The sequence below is a fragment of the Mytilus californianus genome, unplaced genomic scaffold, assembly GCF_021869535.1.
Source record: "Mytilus californianus isolate M0D057914Y unplaced genomic scaffold, xbMytCali1.0.p SCAF_45, whole genome shotgun sequence".
Taxonomy (NCBI): Eukaryota; Metazoa; Mollusca; class Bivalvia; order Mytilida; family Mytilidae; genus Mytilus; species Mytilus californianus.
The window spans coordinates 841,469-853,372 of record NW_026262696.1 but is presented as its reverse complement, the minus strand read 5'-3'; positions in this window follow the sequence as shown (position 1 = coordinate 853,372).

Here is an 11,904-nt window from a genome sequence, read left to right as displayed (position 1 = left end):
AATTCTAATAAAAAACATCGGTAATTTGTTTATCAAAGTTGGCACAAATAATCTTCATACAAAATCAAGCCAAATGTCATTTTTAAAAAAAGAGGGGTCCATGAACTCGTTTTCAAGTTAACTCAGTTTGAATGATAAAATTCAGTTGAAAAATGCATCTTTTTCTCGATATGTCACAGTTTGACGTCGCGAAAAATAAGATTTTACGTTAGAGACGTCATTACCTCCCCTGTGACTGTATCGAATGCCTTAAATCAATTGGATAACAATAATCAAGGATAACTTAACCGTGCGTTTTGTCTGATACAATCACATATTGATATCGCTGTTCATGTTGTTGCTATATAAATAATGTGAAGTAAATTTGCTAATATAAAAATGTAAAAATGTGTGATTAATATCAGAAAGTATTAGCAAGTATTTTGAGATAGCTTTTAGGACGTTCTTTGATACTTTTATAGACAAGAATCCGATGTTTGTGGTACATGTTGGTGTTATCTGTTGTTTTATAGAAAAGAATCCAATTTTTGTGGTACATGTTGGTGTTATCTGTTGTTTTATAGAAAAGAATCCGATTTTTGTGGTACTTGTTGGTGTTATCTGTTGTTTTATAGAAAAGAATCCGATGTTTGTGGTACATGTTGGTGTTATCTGTTGTTTTATAGAAAAGAATCCGATGTTTGTGGTACATGTTGGTGTTATCTGTTGTTTTATAGAAAACAATCCGATCTTTTTGGTACATGTTGGTGTTATCTGTTGTTTTATAGAAAACAATCCGATGTTCGTGGTACATGTTGGTGTTATCTGTTGTTTTATAGAAAACAATCCGATGTTCGTGGTACATGTTGGTGTTATCTGTTGTTTTATAGAAAACAATCCGATGTTTGTGGTACATGTAGGTGTTATCTGTTGTTTTATACAAAAGGACAACGAAACAAAGACAAAATAACAATGCCACGGCACAAATACGAAACATGACGAAAAGACAAACTAACAATGCCACGGCACAAATACGAAACATGACGAAAAGACAAACTAACAATGCCACGGCACAAATACGAAACATGACGAAAAGACAAACTAACAATGCCACGGCACAAATACGAAACATGACGAAAAGACAAAATAACAATGCCACGGCACAAATACGAAACATGACGAAAAGACAAACTAACAATGCCACGGCGCAAATACGAAACATGACGAAAAGACAAACTAACAATGCCACGGCACAAATACGAAACATGACGAAAAGACAAACTTACAATGCCACGGCACAAATACGAAACATGACGAAAAGACAAACTAACAATGCCACGGCACAAATACGAAACATGACGAAAAGACAAACTAACAATGCCACGGCACAAATACGAAACATGACGAAAAGACAAAATAACAATGCCACGGCACAAATACGATACATGACGAAAAGACAAACAGGTCCACCAGTAATTTCTGGTACCTTTGTTATATCAAAAATCAATACGGAGAGGACTGAGAACTTGCAAATAAGACTGTCCAAATGTGATTGTCTGCATTGAGAAAACTCGTAACAATGGTTTAACCGCACCACATTATGAGTCTTTATCAAGTCGAGTGTTCTTCGGTGTTGTGTCTTGTTTTGTACATCTATTTTTTCGGAGGACCCGGGTTTTGTTGTGATACATATATATGTAGTATTATCCAATAGTTTGAGTAATTCCTTTTATCTTTTTGTTGAGCCTGCGACATTTTGTCATGGAAGCTAGACAAACAGATCCTACATTCTGTCGGCGTCGGTAGCGTCGTCAACAATTAGGTTCAGTCTGCGGTTAACGATTTTGTTAGGCATTAATAAAATTATAACTATGTTGAATTTAATAAACTTGCGCAAAACCATTTTAATGATCAAATGATCGTTTCGACAGTAAAATCTTTGAAACCTTTTTTTTCCTTTTCCGTATTTTACTAATAAATTGACTTAAGTTTTCACAATTAACATTAAGATACAGTTTAAGGATAAAGTTTTTGAGACATCAATAACTTTGTCAAATCTTCATGGAATTTTATGAAACTTGGATATTTTCATATTCCCGTATTTTTCTGATAAAAGGACTTTGTTTTGTTTTGCAGTAAACATTTAGATACATGTGGGAGTTATTTTGTTTTAGACATCAATAACTTTATAAAACCTTCTTAGAATCATATGAAACTTTGACAGAAGCTTTTTTCCATTAATATAATAATGCGTGAATCAAAATCATCCTATAGTTTCAAGGTTTGTGTTCGTGGTCACGAGCCAGTCATATTACTCATATATCATGTATACTGATGTATTTTAATAATCGTATCTGTTTGTATTATGATGTTTCACAATTGCCCTGTTGTACTAAAGACTGCCTTTACAATTAAGGACTGTAATAAAGTATAACAAAATTACCGAACTCTAAGGCAAATTCAAAAAAGGGGGAAGTCCATAAAAATTGAAAAAAATCAAACGTTGAACTTTATGAACAAACAGAACGAATGGAAAAGAACTGTCATATTCTTCACTTAGTACAGGCATTTTCCAAAGAAAATGGTGGGTTAAACCTGGTGTTGTAGCTAGATAAACCTCCCACTTATATGACATTTGTTTATAGTTCCGTTACATTGACAAAATTAGGTGAGCAACCCCAAAAGACATAATCGGTTATTATGACAAAGGTTTGACAAAATAAAAACAACACTGTAAAAATCTTTTTCGTTCAAATTGCACCTCTGGACCCATCTGCACCAGGATCACCTAAAACCCGAAAGCTAGATACATAAATACCGAGTCATGCCAAGAGTCATACGACCAAAACGGTACATAACAGCACAGTGCCAAATAAGGGGGAAACTGTAAAGTGAATACCAAAACGATACACAACTTCAGCACATAGAATTAATGAAAAAGACATTGAATATTTATCTATCAGGTCTTGCTACATGTACTTAACGATGAACCTTTTGAAAAAAAAGGACAAGACGTTCTTTGACAAAACCCTGGCTCATTAATGTATTACCCAGACACCGATGACGTTTTACACAGTCTGAGTAACAGCTACAAGCTCTTGGATATCGTATGAGTTCTGAAATTTATACTTCATATGCGGATGAAGTTTATATATTACTGCTAAGTTGAGACAATTCATAATTTAAAAATTGAAATCGTCTGTTAGTCAAAGATTCTGATACTGAAATGGGCGTTGTATTCAAATTCGCGGTAGAGAATGGAAACGAAGAATGTGTCAAAGAGACAACAAGCCGACCAAAGAGAAGAAAACAGCCCAAGGCCACCAATGAGTCTTCAACGCAGCGAGAAAATCCGGCATCCGGAGGCTGGCTTCAGCTGACACCCATAAACAATAACATACACTAATTCAGCTAAATGGACCCCACACTAAACTCAGAAACATGCACTGGACCATAATTAAAAGAAATCCCACAAGACTAACAGAGGCTTGAAGTTCCTGACTTGGGACAGTCGCTATAAAATGCGGCGGGGTTAAACATGTATTTTGAGATCTCAACCCTCCTCCTATAACTCTTGTCAATGTGGTATTAACAAACTCACAACAAATCCAACGGTAAAACTCATTTTAAAAGATGTCAGAGTCCGGTGTTCATGTTTAGAAAGGAGGTGGAGGAAGCTGTATCTGTGTTTTCTTTAATCTCTAGTTCAGGAGGATATATAACTGGGACCCAATCAGAAAAGTTTGGATTGTTAATGGAAATAACATCATCAATATACCTGTATGTGAAAAGAAATGATTAAGGATCTCTGATAGTCTTGTCTGAAGGAACTCCGACTCATATAAAAATAAGAAAAGATCGGCCAGGAGAGGGGTACAGTTGGTGACCATTGGAATGCTGACAACCTGCTGGAATATTCTACATCCAAATTTAACAAATATGTTGTCAATGAGAAACTCCAGCAAACTGATCACTTGTTCTTCGGTGTAACATGTTTTATATTTGGGGCTAATTTTTAACGAAATATGACGAATTATATCCCAAAATAATACATGTGTAGCGTATGGTACAATATCTTATATAGATACAATGGATAAGCGTGGATTCTTGAAAAAGAAACCATGAGCCCGGAGGGCGAATGGTTTGTTTTTCATGAATCTACGCTTATCCATTGTATCTATAACTTAAACTATTGGGTTAATTTCTTTTCAAAATTAAAGCCTTTTCTTAATTAGAAGGTATTGTAAACCATGCTATCGTGTCCAACGATGCATTGATAAATCTCAGATCACAATTAATTTTTGGTTAACAAAATACAAATATAGCACTTCTACCTTTAAAGATCTTTATATTATCAGGCATCTGAATATTATCTGTTTTTACAAAATAAGACATATTCGAACTTATTTCTAATAAAATTGAGTATGGAAATGGGGAATGTGTCAAAGAGACAACAACCCGACCAAAGAGCATATATAAAGTATATATGATAAGTATGTTACCGAAATTTCTAGCACTCTAGGCACATCACGATTTTCTCGCAAAAGAATTTGCGAACAAACATTTGTAAAATTATGTAGTAAAACAGATGAAATCATACTATATTTATACAACAAAAATTGACAAATAGAATGTAATCATTTTTGTTTCAAACATGTGAAATAGCCAATAATAATCCAAAAAATAAACGGTAAAACTCGCTATTATTACAAAAAACAGAATTGGGACAACAGAGATAATACAGGGATTCGAACCTACACCGACAAATTCCTATCTTTTGACTCGTTGATTTTAAGCATGCTAACCTCGCGGCTTCCACCTTATACTATACGACTGCCCATTGTGTATATATAAAGGTACAACCCCTGTGTGTCCGATGTTCATTTATATATATAAAATAGACATCTAAGTTGTAACCCATTGGTAGCCGAGAGGTTTCGTCGATGTGTTGATGTCAGTCATTCATAACAGATTTCAAGGAAGGGTTCGATTCCCAGTGAAGGCATATACAAATTACAAAAATTAAAGGTAAGTTTTTAAATTAATTTCATTAGTGAACAGAAATCAGTAAATTAGCCAATTCAAACTTAATGAAATAAGACACACAAAGGAAACAATTGAATATAGTTTGGTGAGTCCATTTCAGCGGCAGATTTAGGAAGCGTTGATTCTAGAAAAAGAATCCACGGTAAATGAATAGGCTGACGTCACCACAATGGTTTAATTATAGTTACACCCCAGTTCTATTGTTATACTTCATAGTTTCTATTTCTGAAACAAGTGTAAATTGAATAGATCTATTGTTACGAATAACAATGGATTTTGACCACAGGGTGTGACGAGCGGGGTTTCTGGAAACCCCTGCTTCTACATCCCGCAAACAAAGTCCATTGTTATTCGTAACAATAGAAATTGATTATTTTCTAAATAGCATGAACATAAGAAATTACTAATAGTATTCACTACAAATTGTTTCATGATATTAAAAAAAAAACACATTTTAGGAAATTCCAATAAGCATCTACATGGAATACAAAAATAATCCTTTAAATACTCTTTTGCTCGAAGGTATTTTTTTTTTATCCCAGTCATATGTCTCTATTCTAAAGCATTGATCTTTTAAAAAAAATGGGATTCTAACTCCCGGACCCCCCCCCCCCCCCCCTGGTTACCCAGTGGCCGATCAGGGGTTGGGGGTTCCGCGGGTTGGACCCGACTTTTATTTAAAAGATCAATGCATTTGAATGGTTGGAACCCCCACCCCCTTTTTCTCTTGAGTTGGGAACCCCCGGCTGGATCAGCCCCTGATTGCCCTTAAAGGGAGTTCCTCTATATTAAATATTGTATGTTGAGCGTGTCTGGTAGTCGGGTTTCTAATGCAGACACACCTATCCCTTAGTATGTTCGAATATGAATGTTTGTTTATTCTCGAGAATAAAGGGGGGGGGGGGGGGCTTTTGTTTTTGATAAAATCGTAAAATATAAAATACAGTTATGATTACCTTTATTAAACTGATACAGGTAAGTACTTTGGGTTGTACCATTGCCTTTATCTGTAGTCTCTTCTACCAAATCCAACGCTTGACTCAAAATGTCGTCCGTCTTATACCCGTCCATATTGACAACTGTATACCAGGAGCATGATGTATTTTTTTGTTTGTATTAAGAATACACGAAACAGTCAACCTTGACCTGCTGATCCATATTAGCACATGGATTTAACGGGAATATGCAAAACAACTTTGACATTTGTAAAATATACTCACTTGTCAAAGTTTGAACGAAGATACCCAAAGAAAGGTTACTAGTGGGGTTTCATGTAAAAAAAAATGTTTTTCTTATAAATCATGGTTTGATATTGTCAATAAATATGCTATCGTGCTTTTTTCATTTAATAATAATTGTTAACAAATATAGTTTAGAATGGGGTGTAAGTTAGTTATACACCTCGGAATACGGCGTGTCTGGATAAGAAACCCCTCCGGCCTCCGGCCGACGGGGTTTCTTATCCAGACACACCTATCCCTCGGTGTATAACTATTACAGGAATGCACTGTGGACTATTTCTATAGGACGGGTTTCAATTTTTCATGTAGTATAGTGGTGTAAAGGGTGAACAAATCGAAGGTTTTGATAGAATTTATTGCAGAAAATTACCGAGATTTAATTTTTCCAGAAGTTCCTTTGAGTTCTTAAGAATCCACATATGATTAATGCCGACGCGAGTAAACAGTTTCACAACAATTCTGTTATCTCTCTTTCTCTGCGGACAAAATTTTTGTTAATCTAACGGACAATTCCTGGTTAGAACATGCAGACAAGCCGGAAATGTGCCGTTGTAAGTACGGAGCTTTGTGAAGTTTGGATATCCAATGCAAACAAGGTAATCCTCACCTTTGTTGCTCATTGAAATTAGAGGTACATGCACACCGACGCTACTACATCAAAAGACGCAAACCAAAAGACAACTCGTATATATATTGCATTTACTGAAAAATGGCAAAGAACTGTGTAGATGCCAATATCATTAATCCCACTATTGCAATGGTTTTCAATGAAATCTGCGTCCTTCACAGTAAATTGCAATATTTTTGAAAAGAACAAAAAGGAAATTGCCAAGAATACAATCAGGAAAGAACTAACTACTTCAAGCGTTCAATAAATGAGATGGTTGGTATACTAATTACTGTATTGGTATGTGTAATTTTGAGGTAAAATTATTTTTGAAATAATTTTGTAGCAGTCGTTTAATTCTGTTCCAAATACAGATAAAAATGGCATAAACTGTTTAACAAATATATTTATTTATTTTGATTCCGAGCCGAACAGTCTTTGCTCTTGCTCCTTAATGCCGCGTGCTTAGCGGAGAAGCAGCAAATATCAATTCTAATTTTTTTTGTTTGACCCGATCGGGGTTCGAATCCACATCTTCCCGCACTCGAGGTGAACACGCTACAACGAGTCCACCGCATATGTTTAAATAACACCATGCTAAGTTTAATGACTGCCGTGCAAAATCAAAGTTATTTTGATATGTTATAAAAATAAGAAGATGTGGTATGATTGCCAATGAGACAACTCTCCACCAGAGACCAAAAACTAACGGCCTGATTTATGTACAAATAAATAAATGAAAAACAAATATGATATACAGCAACGAACGACAACCACTGAATTACAGGCTCCTGGCTTGGGACAGGCATATACAGAATGTTGCGGGGTTAGACTAGTTGCTGGCGCCAACCCCCCTCCCTACAACACAAAAGACACCAAATACAGATCTGAGAGTATTCGCACTTATAAATGACAGCTATAAAAAGAGAGACAACTCTAATTTATTTAATGTACTTATTCGTCTTTTTTAACACAAAACTTATAGAATCCATCTAGAATTTAACAAAACCCCTGTTTCTTGACTTCTAGATGGATTTAAAAATAGGAAATTTTCTAAAGAATAAGTCAAACTCTGAATTGCCATGAGTCTATACAGAAAGTAAAAAAAAAACATTTAGCAAATACAAATGTGCGGTCAAAGATCAGTAATCAACACCAAATTCCCTAAAGGAGCGTGGACCACGACAACGAGCTCCCCGACTTGAGACGGGCACATGAACATAGCGATGCACATTATATAGTTTATTTTTATTTTAGAATATTTACAACCCAATTGGCATTTGTACGTTTTTAATGGCTTTAGGAAATGTACTTAAACAAATACAATGAAAACCTAATATAACACATTTAGAATTTTATTAAAGAAGAGATTCCTTAAAAAACATTGGAAACAAAATCACGAATAATGTTCAACGAGTGGAGCGATTGAACGAAATTTCTAGGATTTACCTAAAAAAGAATGCTATACGATCGTTTTGTCGACGCATGCACTATGTGCGTTCTGTACTAAAAACAAATAGAAATTTGATGGACAGATGAATTAGTCTAAATTCTAATTTTGACGTCGTCTAAAAAAAAAACACTGGAGCATAAATTTGAAACAGACCCTTTTTCTATCTTGTCATTGTTTGAACTCTGAAATTTTTTAATAATGGTATTAAATCCTAGTTTGAAATTTCAGTAAAAAATAGGGGCCATTATATTTATACCCTTTTGATTCTACAGCAAAAATCACACTGATCATGTACTGTAATTGATAATACACATATGTCTCTACTTTCGAAGACAATTTCAATAAAGTATACCACTACCCTCTGTAGATTTGATAAATAAAAATATCCAGATCTTTTTGTTATCACAATGTACGAATAAAATTGAGAATGGAAATGGGGAATATGTCAAAGAGACAACAACCCGACCAAAGAGCAGACAACAGCCGAAGGCCACCAATGGGTCTTCAATGCAGCGAGAAAATTCCGCACCCGGAGGTGGTCCTCAGCTGGCCCCTAAATAAAATTGTGTGCTAGTTCAGTGAAAATGGACGTCACACTTAACTCCAAAACACACAAATAAACTAAAATTAAAAAAAACATACAAGACTAACAAAGGCCAGAGGCTCCTGACTTGGGACATGCGCAAAAATGCGGCGGGGTTAAACATGTTTTGTGAGATCTCAACCCTCCCCTATACCTCTAGTCAATGTAGAAAAAAGAAACACATAGCAATACGCACAGTAAAACTCAGTTTAAAAGAAGTCCGAGTCCGATGTCAGAATAGGAAAAAAAGAAACTAAGCAAAACGACAATGATACATAAATGAACAAAGGACTACTAGCAGTTACTGACATGCCAGCTCCAAACCTCAATTAAACTGATTGAAAGATTATGTCTTCAGAAGAATGCTTAAATAATATAGATAGGTACATGTACGAAAACACATTTTTGGACAGATAAGAATTTTCCGTTAATTTGTTAGATATTCTTTACAGATATTGAATAATTAATACACCACGGATACTTATAGATAGAAATGCTTTACACCTCATAATTTGTTGAAACCCAAACTATCTAATAAAATGTTGAAAATATCATTCATAATAGATCTAATAAAATTGAGAATAGAAACGGGGAATGCGTCAAAGAGACAACAACCCGACCAAAGAGCAGAAAACAGCCCAAGGCCACCAATGGTCTACACCACAGCAAGAAAATTCCGCTCCCGGAGGCGGGTTTCAGTTGGCCCCTAAACAATAATGTATACTAGTTCAGCAAAGATGGACGTCACACTAAACTCCGAAACGTATAAATGAACCAAAGACTAACAAAGGCCGGAGGTTCCTGACTTGGGACAGACGCAAATAAAGCGGCGGGATTAAACATGTTTTGTGACATCTCAAACCCCCCTATACCTCTAACTAAACACATATGGGAGCAAGAAAAAAGATGTCAAACTGTATTTCATATTTCTTGGGGGTGAATGCTTGCATGCATTTGAGAGATTTTCTGTTCTTTCCGTATACAATTCTCCTAATTTTTCTCTGTATTGTGATTTTTCTTTCAAAATTTTGTTATTACAAGATATTTTATTCTTAAGATAAAATCACACTTTGTCCAAGTACTTTCTTATAATTGAAAACATTTGAAAGGTTCTAGAACGCACTTATGCACTAAGCCAGTGAAATATTTTAACGAATTAAATAAATAAAGTAGATAAATTCAACGAAATTAAACTCAATTAAGTTCACAGAAATAGTTGTATTTTTTAGGATTGGCGAAGAATGAAAACGTGATACATGCATACAATTTATTGTTTGCAGTGGTTTTTTTTTTAATGAACTGGGTAACATGTTCGTGTGAATGAGAGAAAAAAATGCTGATCAGATGTTAATCGGACATGACCAGTTCATTTCTTTTGATATTCCCTTACAACAAGTATTTAATCATGTATTATTGTATTTAATACGCTAGTTCATTGTTCTAACTGTTATCCTAAAGTAATTGTTTTTTTCTGATAAGTAAATCAAATCTGTTTTACGGATTACGTCGCCAGCATCTGTTACTACATTGTACATTTAGTTCATATTTGAGTATAAAAGCTATTTTTTCAGTCTGTACCCCCAACTTCGACGGACCAACATGGCGCACTTTTCCGCCATTTTAGCGGTGCTTACTGTACTTATAAACAGTAGTCTCGCCAAACCAAGTAAGTCTCGTTGTATATTTTAAAATTTATGACACCAAATCTGGAGTAGGCAAATATACTATTAAAATATGTTCATTGTAAGGTATTTTGTTCCTGAACTTTACGATCTATTAAATTTTAAAAGTTCTGTTTAAACTTAAACATTAAAAATGTATTCTAAATTATGAAGGAAATAAGTAATGGACAGCAAATAAATGGAATAATCGAACAATACTAGTATATGTGTTTTTTGGAAATATTTTCCACAAAAGTTTATCAATATAAGATGTCATAGCTTTTTTAAAAATTGTTAGGAAGGATTAAAATTACACATTGAGATTGTATTTTAAGAACAAAAACTGATAAAATACGAAAAAAAAAAAATTATTGAGTGTAGAATAGAAAGCTTCAGTCGAATCCTTCATAACATAATTATCTCATGGAAAATGGAAAATATCTCATAAAAGTTGCGACAACGCGTTTGCCATAATCCTAAGACTTTTGCAATGATGTTTGTGTCGGCAATACGTTTTAGAATATAATGAAAATGTATCATTATCTTAGTGGCTACATATTTAAGATATTGATACTTTTGCGTTTAATACAAAACTATTAAGGAATATAAATATCGTGAACTTTACGTTTTACAGTAAATTGGTTTTCCGTTCAATTTTCATTATTTTCTTTTTTACGGAAAATTATTTTATCATTGTAAATTCTTTTTACATATATTAAACATTATATATATATATATATTTGAATTGACCAAAAATCTTCTTTTTTCAGCACAACATTCGTCCTGGGCGTCATGGTCAAGTAAGTGTCTTATGTTGTTCTACTCAACACAGGTTAATTTTCCAATAGCCTGCAACAGACCTTTACAAAAGTGAATTAAGCCAAATGGTCATAAACCATCCTTTTTTTCAGATGTTTTCACCAAAAATGTAGAAAAGGGAAGTAATTAGTCAAGTTTGAAGTAAAAATAATACAACGAGGTATATGAAGACAATAGAAAATGCATCGTCCTGCAATATAAATTGGGATTGTGTTTACACTTTGTTATGTGTTTTTTTTGGTAACAAATTAACATATACTTAGAATTACGCTCGTCTTTTTCAGGTTGGTCGTCTGGCGGAAAAACATATAGTAAGTTGACTATACCATATCATTTGTGACTTTTTAAGTAATTGTTTCAGATTATTTCTATAGAAACGAATCCCTTTTACATAATTATAAAGCGCTTATGTTATAAAGACATAACATTGTCTATATCAATTTTGATTAAACGACAACAATCAAGACAAAACTAGATCACAACGTGTACTATATTACAAAAAATATCCGTAGTTA